This window comes from Drosophila rhopaloa, unplaced genomic scaffold, assembly GCF_018152115.1.
Source record: "Drosophila rhopaloa isolate 14029-0021.01 unplaced genomic scaffold, ASM1815211v1 contig_215, whole genome shotgun sequence".
Lineage (NCBI taxonomy): Eukaryota > Metazoa > Arthropoda > Insecta > Diptera > Drosophilidae > Drosophila > Drosophila rhopaloa.
The window spans coordinates 39,659-55,158 of NW_025335101.1; the positions used below are offsets into that span (position 1 = coordinate 39,659).

At 43.4% G+C, this 15,500-nt stretch overlaps 1 long non-coding RNA gene across 1 annotated transcript; it reads left to right on the forward strand.

The window, feature by feature from the left end:
• The first annotated feature begins 13,323 nt into the window (after nt 1-13,323).
• On the forward strand, nt 13,324-14,309 carry LOC123037902. Its single transcript, XR_006417678.1, has 3 exons — nt 13,324-13,677; nt 13,762-13,930; nt 13,989-14,309. It is a non-coding gene; the product is annotated as an uncharacterized LOC123037902 (long non-coding RNA).
• The last annotated feature ends 1,191 nt before the right edge of the window (nt 14,310-15,500 follow it).

A 15,500-nucleotide genomic window follows, 5' to 3' on the forward strand; every position in this document is an offset into this window, starting at 1 on the left:
TTATGGAAAACAGATGTTGCAGTATTGTCAGTACTATCTAGTATTTTAAAGCCGACACACAAAAACTGGTGTTGTAAACAAATGCACTAATTCAAATTGTATTAGATATAGTATTCTAGCTTTAATTCTAGCATTTTTTACTGCCCCTGGCCCTCTAAAACGGTATAAACGCCTGTACGGCCTTTATTTATATTTGTAAAAAACATAAATTACTTGTTTATCTGCTGGGCACTCATTTATGTGCTCAGTCCTATTCGTGCTTGCATTGTCAACACACTACCGAAAGGGCAATAATAGACGTACGAGCGCCTATTCTCCAGTTGGAAAATTTCTACCCACATATTAAAACAATATACTGCGAGAACGAGGCCTCTTTCAACTCCGAAACAATCACATCATTGCTGAAAAACCAATACAGCATACAGAGAGGAAAGCGATCATAAACGACTCTGTCTACTTAAACCTCAACAACTCCGTTAATAAGAGTCCGGGGATTGCGGCCTCACCCTTACTCAATATTACGGGACACGACCATATACTAAGCCTTCCGCTACTGCAGCGGATGAACGAACACAACCTGCTCCTTATGCAGGAGCTTCGAGACGACGTGTCGGCCGGGGGATCTCTGAAGGTTTGGTTCGCCGTAGGAGTCTCGGTTAGCCTCTCATTGTGCGGCTTGATCCTATTGCAACAACGCTGGAGTCGGAAGCGAACATCTTTCAAGTTGCAGAAGGCCATCGACGAATTAGTAAGGGGGGAGTAGTTAACGACCAGCTCCCAGCATAAGCTAGGCAGGGCAGTTTTAATTATTATTATTATATGTCATTTTACATTTTTATATTGCACTCAATAATCTTTTTATATTATACCTATATTTCTCACATATGACCACCCTAAAATTGTACCACGTTATGGTGTCCAAGAGCTGAGTCAGCAAAATGCGCCGCTATGCGCCTTTGTACCATTCGTGCCCAGCGTTCGTACGACTTTAGCAATTTTGCGCTTGGTCAGCGAAGATACCACGAGCGTCCGGTCAACTTAATTTTAGTTCAGTTGGTATTCCCAATGAATAAAGAGCTAAAGCTCGCTAATTGAAACTCCGGCTATCGCCGTTATCGATTTATTAATTCTTTACCCCGTCTGAGTCTCAAGGCCAGCGGGTGAAAAGAGGCGAGTTACCCTCTCAGCCTAATCAACATATTTCTACAGTTGATGCCACGGGCAAACCGGCCACCTTCAACATCTATTGCGGCTAAGACCACTAACTGCAACCACAGTCTACCGACTCCCCCGCCACGGACGTATAGCCAGCCGGCGCTTGAAATATATAATTTGTTCTGACGCAAGTGGTGCTTCATTTTTGTGCTGCACATTTGCTCGTCATCACAAAAATGGGAATACTTTGGCACAGAGTCAAACCGTTTGTTGAGACAGTCTACAAATTTTCGCGTACGGAACAAAGGATCATAGCCTGGTTCACCCTTCTTGATCCGTTCGCGCTCATCACGTAGCGACATGTACTTTTTGATTGCCTCGAATCTGCTTCGGGTCATGCAGGTTTGTATAGGTCCGAGCGCATTTCGTCCCCAGTAGCTCTTCAGATTTGGGTAGCGATAAATGGACATAAACATTAAAATACCTATGTAACGGTGCATCTCATCAGTGTTAATTTTGAACTTATTGTTAATATCATCCTTTAAAGCTGCGCACATTTTTTCGTCGACGATCATATTCATGATTTCCGCATTAAAGAAGTAGCAAAAGAGCTCTTGAGAAGTTTCGAGCTCCTTTATTTCTGCTGGCAGCGAAAAATCGACTCGAAATGCTACATTGTCAACATGCAACTGCATACATTTCTCTCGCCACAGAATCTTACTCATATCTTTTGTTATTACCTGTGTAAATAAAACTAATTATTCACTAAAATAACACAGCAATTAAATTTGGCTTACCAGCTCCATTGAACCCACCAGAATCTTCACAGATTGGTAATGGTGATCTCGGCCTTTTTGCAGTTTTCTGAAAAGTCTCACCTATCTGTGCATTGTTTTGGACATTTTCAACATTACCCTCTATAAATGATATAGTCTCAGTATCCTCTAATGCAGTATTAAGAGCGTCCATTATATCAATGTCGTCGTCCTCGTTGTCACTTGAGCTTCATCCGACGGAACTGAGTCAAATATCTTGAGCAACTGCTCATCTGTCAAGTCGGACAGCTTATACCGAACCCGGTTTGCCATTTTCTATAATATTTCTAATTTTATTAAGTAAAATAACTCCATCAACAGAAGCAAACACATAAATTGCAATCAATTGTGAAATTATCAGATGACAACAAAAGTTGTCTTCGATCCCCAAACGTGCCTCAAGACAAGAATAGCTATTTCGCTTTCACAACGCATGTCTTTTATATAATTGCAAATCTGCAACTTAATTTTAATAGTAAATAAACTTACCTTTCAAGAAAAAAATTATGAGCTGGATGGGTCATTATTATTTGAACAGCAAAACACAACATACATCAATTTTACGCGCGAAAAACATATGGTTTGTGTGTACCGAAAGATAAGTCCCGTTAGAAGCATCGGAGAGCTTTTAAAGCTGAGACTCATAATTTTATCAACCGCCAAAAAATATTTAATCGACTGAAAAGCTGTTAGTTTATTTGTGAAGTCCATATAATAATTATAACTCTTTATAATAATTTCACAATAAAACCATAAAGGGAAATGTGTACTACCCGTTTCACTAACTCATAACTTCCTCCAAAACTCAATTAAAACAACATTTTTTAATAACTACTTAATATAAAAAAAATATTTAAGCTACTCCTAGATTAAGATAAACAATTATTATAAGGAAATAAGGGAAAGAAAAAATCCCTCAGTAAATCATTTGAAATCAGAATACCCAAATGAACAAAATTTGTATTTTAATGATAACATTACATACAAAAACACGAACTCAAAAACCTAGACTAAGACAAATTGACGACTTAATTATACGAATCTGCATTTTCTTATAACCTTCTGCTGACCAAGTAGCAGACGAAGCTATGATAGTCACCGACCAACGGATCGGCACATTGGTTGGCTACTGCCTGCAGCACGCATCGGAAGCGATTTCGCGCATGAATATCGCACCAACACGGAGACAGCGCTCAATCGACTGGCTACGATCAGCCTGGAAGTGGGTCGCGGGATGACCGGACAAATCGGATTGGAATGCCATTTTAAGAGAGGAAGACAGTTTGGCAAGGAACAACAACCAACAGATTCGGATCAACAATAAGCTGTTTGACTCAGCACAGGAATCGCTTCAGAAGCTGAACGACGTGATAGGAAGAGTCAACGCAATAGACTGGGATTTCCACGTGATGACGGCCATACTCCACAAGGCAATTATAATAGCGGACCAGGTCAGCGAAATACTAAGAGTCGATCGGTAACACAACAGTGTGCCAAGAAGAAAACCTATTCAAATTTGAGGAGTTGCATACCGAGACTGATGAAAGGAGGCCCAGCCGAGTGCGATTACCTGAGGACCAACCAGGAAACAGTGGAACTCATCGATGACGACACAATTTTCTTAACAAATTTTAACGGAACGGTATCTACTCCAGTTAAGAAACACCACTTGGAGGATTCATACGTCGTACAATTTGACAATGAAACGATTGCAATCGGTGACCGGAACTACAGCACCTACTCGTCAACACACCTGATGGCAATGCCAGCCATCCTAAGCCGAATAAAAACCACGGGTTACGAGCTTTCATTGAAATATGTCCATGAATTCAATATGAAAAATCTGAAAACATTGTCAGTTATGTCCAATGAGATTTTGATATCTTTCTCAGTTGAAATAGTCATAGCTCTCTCTATAATGACAGCAGTGTACCTCGTTTGGAAAAAAAAAACGTCGACCAAAGGAATTCCCAAGCTGCGGGACCCGCATGAGAACCTGAAAGCGCAGAGCACTCCAGCAACCAAGGCCTAAATGATCTGTGGGACACAGATCTTGTGGTGGGGAGGAGTTAACACCGGCCAAGCGCCCGCTTCCCTTCACCACTCTTGATCCCAACGACACCGCCGCCGCACCATTCCCCCACTCAGTCGTCACCCAACGCAATAAGGCCGCTAGGTTATGAGACCATCGACAGCTATGCACCGACGGCGAAGCAGCGAGCGAACGCCAACGACGACAGCGATTCAGCGACGGAGACGGCGACGCAGCGACCGGTGTCGGCTTTGGTATTTCCGCGGCCGCTCTGCCAGCGATACGCTGACGTCGCGGCGCTGCCCAAGCCAACCGGCCACCAAAATTAAAAATTAGAATTAATTCTGTCTGTACCCTCGACTGGAGCTGAACATATTTTTTGTATCAAATAAAACCAATTGTAAGGATGTAATTCGCTTACTGTTTTATTTTAAAGTAAATACGTTATAATAAAACTAAGTCGAAGAAGGACGAAGCAGCAAGACCCGAGGAAGAACAACAATGCAAATTATCTTAATTGGTAATATCAGGGGAACTATCCCCTCAGGTCACGACTGGTCATAACTTACATATAATATTAAATACATCATATATCTAAATCCTACAGCGAAAATATTCCAGCTAAAAGTTTTCCGTCGGTCAACCCAAATGTACAATAAATAAAATTTCACGACCGACGGCGAATCCTTTTTGTTTCCAGTGTTTTTTCTCAGTAATTCCAGAGTTGCGTGAGCGCGAACTGCATTAACGCACATATAAGTTAACTAAGCTAACCGGGCGACGGCAATGACCGATAGTCCGAAGGCTCGCTCCGGCCAAATTGCTGGCACAGCGTCTGGCCGGAAGCTCGTGCATAGCCGGCAAACACTACCCATTGGAGTGGCCGCTATGAGTCTCTTTTTTATTAGCTTTAAGTTTCAGTTTAGATTTGAATTTATATGAATAAAGACCTGCGGCTCATACAAATTCTACTCTGACAACCGTCGTTAAATTCTTGTTACTGAAAAACTGTCTAATCTTCATAATTCATCTTGGAGAATTCTTCGGCCAGCCGGCCAAGAACAATTTTGTACAATTTTGTTTATGTAAGGCTGCTTACTCTTGGTAAATGGAATTTTGCATTGCTGTCCATGTCATTCCTAAATTATAGGGATACCAAACAAAATAGCGACTCAGAGTCGGACTCTGAGAGGCTTCTAATTACTTCTACACCGAGGCAGGCGGCTACCAGTGCCGCTCCCAATACAAACATGTCCATAAACGCGGAACAGCTCCAAGCTGTCATCCAGGCGGCTATCGCCAATGCCCTAACAGAAAAGGCTGGCGAGGACCAGCGCAGGGAGAATGAAATGCGCAAAACCATAGAGGACTTAGCTAGGCAGGTGGCAGAGGCGCGGATATCACCCGCCCAGAATTACCCCGAATTTACGGGGGCACAAGAGTCATATGTCTCTTGCCGGCAAGCGGCAGTATCTGCATATTTTATATTTAGAAATTATGTAAATAGCTCACGCTATTACCAGGCGGTAATTATTATTAGGAGCAAAATTAGGGGCCGTGCTATCTTCGTTTGGCACTGTATTGAATTTTGACGCGATTATAAATCGCCTCGATTTAACATACAGTGACAAGCGACCGATGCCGATGTCATAGAACAAGAGATGGGCACCCTCAGGCAGGGAAATCGCTCACTGCTACAATATTATGATGAGGTCGAGAAAAAATTGACCCTCCTCACAAACAAAGCCACCATGTCGCACGACGCTTCGGCGGCAAGGGTCCTATGCGAGAAATTCCGGGATGATGCCCTTCAAGTATTCATCTCGGGATTAAAACGCAGCCTCACAGATGTCCTCTTCTCGGCAAACCCGAAGGACATGCTAACAGCGCTTGCTTTGGCCCAGGAGATGGAGGCAAATCACGAGAGATATTCCTTCGCGGCTTCGTTTGCAAAAAGCCAGGAGGATAAAGATAAGAAACAATGTCCAAAGACGCAGGAGCGCCAAAAGGCCACTCCTCATAACAATTTCCAAACAGGTGCTAGCAAGAATCCATATTTCACAAAGCAGCAAAAAGTTCAAGTCCACTCTGCTCCACGCAGTGATAGGCTTCGTGAGAATACTCCCGAGCCCATGGACATCGACCCTTCGCTTCCAAGATGTTAAAGCCATCTCAGGCGCCGGCTTACCAAAACTGAAAGCCGGCCGTGTCCGATCGATCCGGCCCGCACAAGAGGCAGAGAGTTAACAACATCGCGCAGAGCGCAGGCGAAACTGAGGAAAAATACACCGTTGCAGCCTCAGGCTCGGTCCAAGAAATCAATGACGACACGATTCATGAATATGATTCAGACGTTATTAATTTTTAAGGGGAAAATCCCTGCTACCTGTCATCAGACGAAGAGTAGCGGGAGTAGATATGAAGCTTTTGGTAGATACGGGCGCGGCAAAAAATTTCATCCGTTCATACGAAGGATTAGAATCGCCATTTACGATACATTCTATCCATGGCGTCACCACCATCACTAATAAGTGCTTAGTCTCCCTATTCAACTTGAAAGCCACGTTCTTCATATTACCAGATTTGTCCTCCTTCGATGCCATAATTGGCCTTGACCTGTTAAAACAGGCAGGGGCATCGCTTTGTCTAGCTTCCGGCCACCTCAAATGGGGCTCCGAAGTAGAACAGTTAGAATTCCAATCTTGCCCCGACGACAATTTTACCAACATGGATTGCTCGGACGCGCCGCCTCTGGCTAGAGAGGCCTTTATAAAAATGCTCGGCGAACGAAAAAAAGCCTTTGCAAACCCTAACTAACAAGGCCCTACCTCACAACTCGTCGGTGGTAGCTACCATCAGGACGGTTAGTGAGGAGCCCATTTATGCCAAGCTTTACCCATACCCAATGGGGCAGCTGATTTTGTCAATAACAAAATCCAAGAGTTGCTAAAAAAGGTATCAACGCAAAAATCGCGTTTTTTTATAAAAATGCGTTAGCTTTTTGGTCTTTATTGTCACCAACAACGGTGCCACAACTGACCCAGAAAAAATCAAGGCCATTCAGGAATTCCCCGAACTCAAAAATATATTCGAGGTGAGATCGTTACTTGGCCTGGCCAGTTATTTCCGATGCTTCATTAAAGATTTTGCATCAATAGCTAGGCCCATCTCCGATATTCTGAAAGGGGAGCATGGAAGTGTCAGTAGGCAGAGATCCAAAAATTTAGCGAACAGCAACGGCTTGCTTTCCAAAAGTTGCGTAACTTTCTGGCTACAGAGGATGTCATCCTCAGCTACCCAGATTACAAGAAGGCATTCGATCTAACGACGGATGCCTCGGCATTTGGCATTGGCGCGGTACTATCCCAAGAAAATGACCAAGTTAGCGAATGAAATCGTCACTAACTGCAAGACCTGCGCTAAAGCAAAATATGACAGGCATCCTAAAAAACACGAACTCGGCGAAACGCCAGTACCGTCTCATGTGGGAGAAATGCCACACATAGACATTTTCTCCACTGATAAGAAATACTTCCTCACATGCATTGACAAATTTTCAAAGTTTGCAATGGTCCAACCAATTCCCTCTAGAACAATAGAGGATTTTAAACCGGCTTTACTACAACTTCTTAACGTCTTCCCTAAGGCCAGAGTCATTTACTGCGACAATGAACCCTCATTGAACTCGCACAATATTCGGGCCATGCTGGAAAATCACTTCGGGGTTAGCATCTCAAATGCACCGCCACTCCACAGCGTCTCGAACGGACAAGTGGAGCGATTCCACAGCACTCTGGTGGAGCTTGCCAGAAGCCTTAAAATGCAGATGCATTAGCGACACTGTAGAGTTGGTCTTGCTGGCCACGTCTAAGTACAACAAGTCTCTCCATTCGGTCATCGATAAGAGACCGGCCGACGTGGTAGTCATACAATCAAGTGACCCGCAGTGCGATATACAGGATAGGATAATACATGCCCAAAATAAGCTGAGAAGCAGGGAAAATACCTCCCGACAAAACATAGTGTTCATTGTCGGCGACAAAGTCCTAGTGAAATCCAACAGGAGACTAGGCATCAAGCTTTCACCGTTATGCGAAGAAAAAACTGTGGAAGCGGACATGGGGACTACAGTCCTCATTAAGGGGAGGGTGGTCCACAAGGACAACCTTAGGTACAGGTTTAAGCCCATACCTCTGCTATTCCTTTTTGCCCTGACATCGGCACGAACTACTCGCAAGACAAGTACATTCCCATCATTGATGGACGAATTTTAGTATGGGAAGAATTCGCATTCTTGAGAGTTTAAACTTCTTGGGAGCGGCGTTAAAAGTAGTGGCGGGAACGCCAAACGCGGAGGACGTTGAATAGTAAGATCAATTTTGTGCCAATGAAGCTAGTATTAATCGTTTTAAGAGCGGCAGAGAGTTAAGATTTTAGATTATAGGAAAAAATCAATTATAGTCAGAACACAATACTCTGAAAGGCTCATGCAAGGCATAGTTAGATCTACAATGATTTAATATTAGGGGAATATAATTTCTAGTTAATCTACTTGGCACAGAAAAGTTTAGCCGACCTACCAAGTCGGGGGAGTCAATATCACCATGTATAAGCTTATAAATGAAGACAGCACCAAGCATCGTTCTACGGTTGGCTAGGGAGGGTAAATGAATCAACAGAAGTCTACTAGAATAAGAAGGTAAGTTAATATTTGCATTAAACTGGGGCGCCGTAAAGCAAAAAGAAGAAAGTTTTTTTGAACTGATTCAATACGACCAATATGTATTCCGTATTGCGGACTCCAGTCGGGAGACCCATACTCCAGAATCGGACGGACTAACGAAATAAATAAAGTTTTAGTCAAATAAGGATCATCGAATTCTTTTGACCACCTTTTAATAAATCCAAGCACTCCTCTGTCTATATTAACCATGGACGAAATGTGGTTTGAAAATTTTAGTTTAGAGTCCAAGAGAACGCCAAGATCGTTTACAAGAGTTATTCTATCCAAAGAGCTGCCACTTAATGTGTAAGTCGCGTATATCGGATTGACCCGATAAAAAGTCATCAGCTGACACTTGAATGCGTTTAAATTTTGTAAATTATTTCGGAACCAGTTGTGAAAATTATCTAGCTCGGATTGTAAGTCTAAATGGCAGGAAATGTCCCTATACTGCGGCCACAACTTAACATCATCTGCGTACATAAGTACGCGAGAATGACTTATAATTGAGGGAAGATCGTTAATAAATAATGTAAAAAGTAACGGACCCAGATGGCTCCCTTGTGGGACACCGGAGGTAACACGGAGAATTTCAGAAATTAAATTTTTAAAAAGCACCCTTTGTGACCTGCCATTCGGATAACTTGAAATCCATTTAAGCAGATCAACTGGAAAACCTAACAGGTCAAGTTTTTGAATAAGAAGTAAGTGATTTACAGAGTCAAATGATTTACTAAAGTCAGTGTCTGTTTGAAAACTACTATTGAAGTCTTTTATCACAAATGTAGTGAGCTCTAGAAGGTTTGTGATTGTGGATCTACGTTTAATAAATCCGTGTTGACACGGAGAAATGATTGATCTATAAAGGTGCTGCAAATGAGGAGTAATTATTTTTTAAAAAAGCTTAGGAATAGCTGACAACTTAGAAATACCTCTGTAGTTACTGGCTTCTAACTTGTTACCTTTTTTGAAAAGAGGAATAACAAATGATTCCTTCCAAATTTTTGGGAATTGGAAAATTTCTAGAGATAAGGTAAACAACTTGTGAAGAGGTTTGCACAGGGCCTTAGCGCAATACCTAAGCACGCACCCAGGAATACCGTCGGGCCCTGGCGAATAATCAGGCTTAATACGAAGAAGATCCAAAAGAAGAGAGCTTTCTGTTAAAGTGGGACAGAATATGAGGTTTGACTTGGACATGGTGTAAGAATAAGGCTGTGATGAATAATCTAAAGTAGAGTAAGTCGTTTTGAAAAAATTGGGCAAATAAAACGGCTATTGCCTGCGACAGCGAGGAAGGAAAATAATTAGATGTGTGTTAGATGTGGTGTTAACAAAATTATAAAACTGTTTCGGGTCCTGGGAGAACTGGACCTTACAACGGTTTAAGTAACTATTATAACACTGAGCATTAAGCACGGTAAATCTTGACCGAGCCCTTAAATATCTAGTAGAAACAGATTGAGAACCGGTATTTTTATATTTCCTAAAAAGTCTGGACTTTACATTTCTTAAGTGTGTCAACTCTTTCCTAAACCAAGGTGATTTATTGGAAATTGACGGATAGTGCCACGGAACACAGGAATTAAAGAATGAGTTTATTGCAGTGTAAAAAACATTAACTGCATCGGACATATTATTGCATAATGGACAGAAACACACCTTCAGGATTTGATACAAAACACAAATCAAATCAATGCAAACAATAGACAGTTAAATATTAACAACAAAGTATAGGAACAAATCAATAGTATTTGCACCACTGTCAACCACATTCTGAGGTCGGCTACAGAATCCCAAGTTGACACGGGACACCTATACGAGATGTTATTATATCGGAATAGGATGATTGCGATGGAGCTGCAAAATTTATTGCTATCAATAGCTCTTGCCAAAATCAATATAGTTAGCCCCAGCATATTAGATCATGCAGACCTGGAAAGTGTGTGGATCGAGGAGCTCACAGACACCCCCATTAGAGATATACTGTCCGTTGCGTCTGTCAAAATATTACAATCCGTTAACATTTTACATTTCATTATTAAATTTCCAAAAATTAAGTCAGCATGTGTCAAGACCATAGTTTTTCCCGTGTCACACCATGACACAGTACTCAGGCTGAAGGACAAGGTCATAGCGGATTGCAACTGAGGGATTCACACAGTCAAAATCTGCTCCGTGTCACCTGGAGCCACATTTTGTCAACTGGCGCTGAGAAGAAAATGCGCCCAAGAACTCCACGCTGGGGGTATTGCACACTGCGATATCCAACATAGCGATTTGCACCCTATCACCCACGTGGACTTACGACTTACGGCACTTACGTCCACTTACGAGGAACTCACCTCATCACCTTCATTGAGAGTGCCACGGTCAACGAAACCCGTTACGCCAATCACGACGTGGCCCGGAAAAGGGTACCAGGAGTGGCTAGCTCGCCTTCCCTGAACATCACCCTGGAACACAACATACTCAGGCTTCCATACCTTCACCGCTTGAGTGAACGTAACCTGGAACATATTAAGAAATTCGGGGAAGATATCAACGGCTATCGTTCACACTAGATAGTGCTAATCGCAGGAGCGATCTGCTGCGCGTTGATCTGGGTCGGCCTCACTTATCGGCGAGTCACCCAGGCCAGGTGATCCACGGCTCAACTAAGGGAGGTGATTGCCCAAATAGGGTCGGCCGAGGGCGGCCTTAATTCTGACTGGCGACGGCAATGACCGATCGTCCGAAGGCTCGCTCCGGCCAAATTGCTGACACAGCTTCTGGCCGGAAGCTCGTGCATAGCCGGCAAACACTACTAATTGGAGTGACCGAATGAGTCTCTTTTTTGTTAGCTTGAAGTTTCAGTTTAGATTTGACTTTATATGAAGAAAGAGCTGCGGCTCATACGAATTCTACTGTTGTCAGAGTCGTTAAATTCTTATTTCTGAAAAACTGTCCCTTGGCCAGCAGGTAACGTAATCTTCATAACGCCAACGTAATCTTCATAATCCATCTTGGAGAATTCTTTGACCAGTCGGCCAACTACCACAGCGGCGGACCTTGCTACCCGCACCCCCTGGATAATCTGCAACTGCGAGGGACCACCCGTGGGATAATCAAATTAATTAATTTATATATTCCAGCATACATACACATAGCAAAAAAAAGGGGCTTTGTGCACGACAGAACGCATTTTCCGCAATTCCGATCAAATTTTTTCCGACTAAATAATTAAATACTACAAACAATTGCGACAAATACAAAACCAAATTTAATTGGCATTTCCATATTTCTTTTTTTTTGTTCAACCAATCCGAGTGTAAACATCACATTATTTATTTATTACCCGAACATTAAATATATATATAATAACAAATTCGGTATTAAAGCCTAGTACTCAGATCGACAGACGAGTATGCTAGCGTAAAAACTTTAATCTTTTCAGTGTGACCAACATTTCGAGAGTTCATCATTAAGCGTGCTACGGTCGTACTGTCAATCAGCTGGGTTTGTTGACAAGCAGTTAAAATACAAATATCGTATTTGCGGGAAAGAGCCTTTAAAAGATATTATCAAATACCTTGGCAAGACAAGTCTGTCGATGTCCAAAGAAATTAAAAACAATACAATTTAAATTTAACAGTTGTGTTTTTTAACTTACTGATAATTATTTGCTAATTTAAAGTTCATAGCTGCTCTGACAAGAGGCACCCCAGATAGTATTAATGTTATTTTGTCCACACATGTAAACTCCTGCAATCAAAGCACGCCAAAAGATTTAATTTTTTAATCTTTTCGCCAGGGCTCACCCAAAGTTCATTTCCGCTATGCTGTTTTCTGGTATTTTTTCGTCGATCTGAGGACCGAGGTGAAAAAAAAAGTTGACGAAAAGTGAACGCCAGCTGTTTGAATCTCGCTCTCTCTCATGATTGGCGGACAGTTTTTGTCGATCTGAGTACTAGGCTTTAACACTTAGAAAATAATATAAATTTCTTTAATGATCAAAATAGTGTAAACACGAACTGGGAGAGATGGGTCTGCTCCTTACAAGATTCAACTTAAAACTCAAACTTACAAACTAAGCTGGCGCTTATCAAACCTTCGATTGAGAGAAAGAACTTTATTGATAAATTGAGAGTGTCCAAAATGAAAGCACTGAGCAAGAGAGCGATCTAGGTTTGAACTGCGTCTGCAATTTTACAGTATTGGGGGATAAAAGCTTTTTGGAGTTTGGGGACATTTGTTTATAATGCAAGAGGATGTTTACATTAATTGGTCAGTCGTGGGAGCCGACAATTTGGGGTTCTTTCAATTGTTTATAACTCAAGAGGATGTTTATATTAATTGGCGACGATGATTTTGGGTGTCACAAATGCGTAATGTAAATATGTTTATGCGGTAGATATGTGGGTGTGGGTATGTTACTTTATGTGGTAGATATGTGGGTGTGGGTATGCTACTTCCCCATCCATTAGAAAAGAGCCTGTCCTCAGGCGGATATATAAGGGTATATGTGAGTGGGTATATTAGTTTGTGTAGTATTTTTGTTTATTTGTATGGTATTTTCATTTGGTGCAATATGTTATGGAACTGCATATTGTTCTCCCTGGGACGGCCCCGGCTAGCTCCGGAATCCTCAGGGCGGAGTTCCCCCAATGTCCCTACAGCCCCACAACATTAAATATCGATTACTATCGACGTCTCACACTACAAATACTAACATCGCTAATAACAAAAAAAGGTAAACAAAACAAAATACACAAACCGGGACAAATATGACGGAAAAGTGGCATTGGATGTGGCTGCCACAGCGCACCCACCCTTCCTGTGGTGCCCCTAGCGTCGCGAGGGAGGCACCACCCATGTTCCAAGGCCGGAGCCTCTGCCAGGCCAGACTACGACCGGTTCATCTCCCCGCTGGAAATTGCCTTAGGCCCACATCATCTTCATCTCCGTTCTAAGTAAATTTATTTATAAATATATACATAAGATTGCCAAATATAAACATTAAGTATATCCTCTCCTCTTTATACCATTTCCTACAGGTCAGGGCAAAACCACTACCCGGCCTGGACTGCACCAGCTGCAAGGGCTTCTTAAAACGGAAATTTGGCCCCGCAGAAAACTTTTAAGCCAAGTGGCTGTCATTCATCAAACACCTCTTTTCTCTCCTAATTACCCTGCTGGAGCTCCAAGAGGACACAAAAGGGACAGGTAAATATAAATTAATAAATTGTATCGAGTTCTGCTAAGCCCGCTTTCGCAATTTCAGACCCCGACTTAGCGCAAGGCCAGACTCAAGCTCGCGGAATCACGAAGACGTGCAGAAACGGACGAGGCGAGTACGCAAATTTACGAATACAAAAATTAATCTTAAAATCTAACCACAGGCGCGGCGAGAAAGCCGGCTGCGGGTCGCCGATGGACGACTTGGGACCCTTATAAAGGGACGTGGCGGTCCGGAAACCGGTATTACGCCCTGCCCCGGCCACTGCAGACCGTGACGTCGGAGATGCTGCGTTGTTTGGGAGTCGCGTCGTGTTCGAGGCGTAGTGCGGCTCGGGTTCTACGTGCCCGGAACGGACTCACCGAGGTAATGTAAACAAGCTCAACTGCCTGCGGCGGTGTTGGTTGGTGTTGATGGCTGTGGCTGTGGCTGCCGCCTGTGGCTGTTGCTGCTGCCTGCGGCTGTCGCTACTGCCGGGGGCTGTTGCTGCTGCCGGTGGCTGTTGCTGCTGCCGGTGGCTGTTGCTGCTGCCGGTGGTTGTTGCTGCTGCCGGTGGCTGTTGCTGCTGCCGGTGGCTGTTGTTGCTGCCGGTGGCTGTTGCTGCTGCTGCACTACCACGAGGGCTGCTGCCCTCCCTCCGAGAAAATTGTGAAAAAGAAGAAAATCACAGAAACTGCCGGGGCCCTATGTACTAGGGTCCCCGGTGGACCTAAAATAAATAAATTTCCACTTAATTTCCTAACTTTACTCGCACTAATCGCACTCACTTTTTCTTGGCCTATTCTAAGCTAAGAAATATAAAAATCCCGTCGACATGGCTTCGATGTCTGGCAGCAACTAAACCCTATCCCTGACCTACGCAATGTCATGCTGATCACGCCATGTTCCCTTTTCCTCTCCCAAAAGTGGGTCATTGGACGAATCCAAGGCCATCCTAGCCATACCCAGAGCGAACCGGGCTAGTTTAAATAGCTAGATAGCCAAGGGCATGAGCAGAAGGGGGCGCCACTTCAGTAGGCGTTGCCACCCACCAACTTTTATCGATAGGCTTTTGCCCTCGATTTCGATCTACTCCCGGCCGGTTCCAACTTGAAATGCAACACCACCCAAGGATTTAGAGAGACGCCATCGGATTTCAAGCCGCTCGACGAAATCATTGGGAGCATTTGGATCCTTTCCTAGTGGAACCTGGACATTTACGCAGCTTGCAGTTCCATACGGTGCTCAACGCGGGGCCCACGCATGCCGGGAAGTACTGCCTTTGTTTTTCTTGCACTCCTTTACTTTGTATTACCCTTTTTTTCAGATTACCTCCGGATATCCTTGGCGTGGTAAACTCCGAGGTGGCGTCCTTGCAGGTCTTCCAACTCGTAGGCATTGTTACCAACGGCTTTCACCACTCGAGCCTTAAGGAATTTCCTGGCGAACTTGGCGTTAAATGACTTTCCAAAGTCACTGAGGACGAAGTTACGGCGGTATACCTCCTGACCTGGCTTGGCCATGAAGTTCCGAGCCCGTTGGTCATATTGCTTACGGCTTCGGTCATAGGCTGTCTCC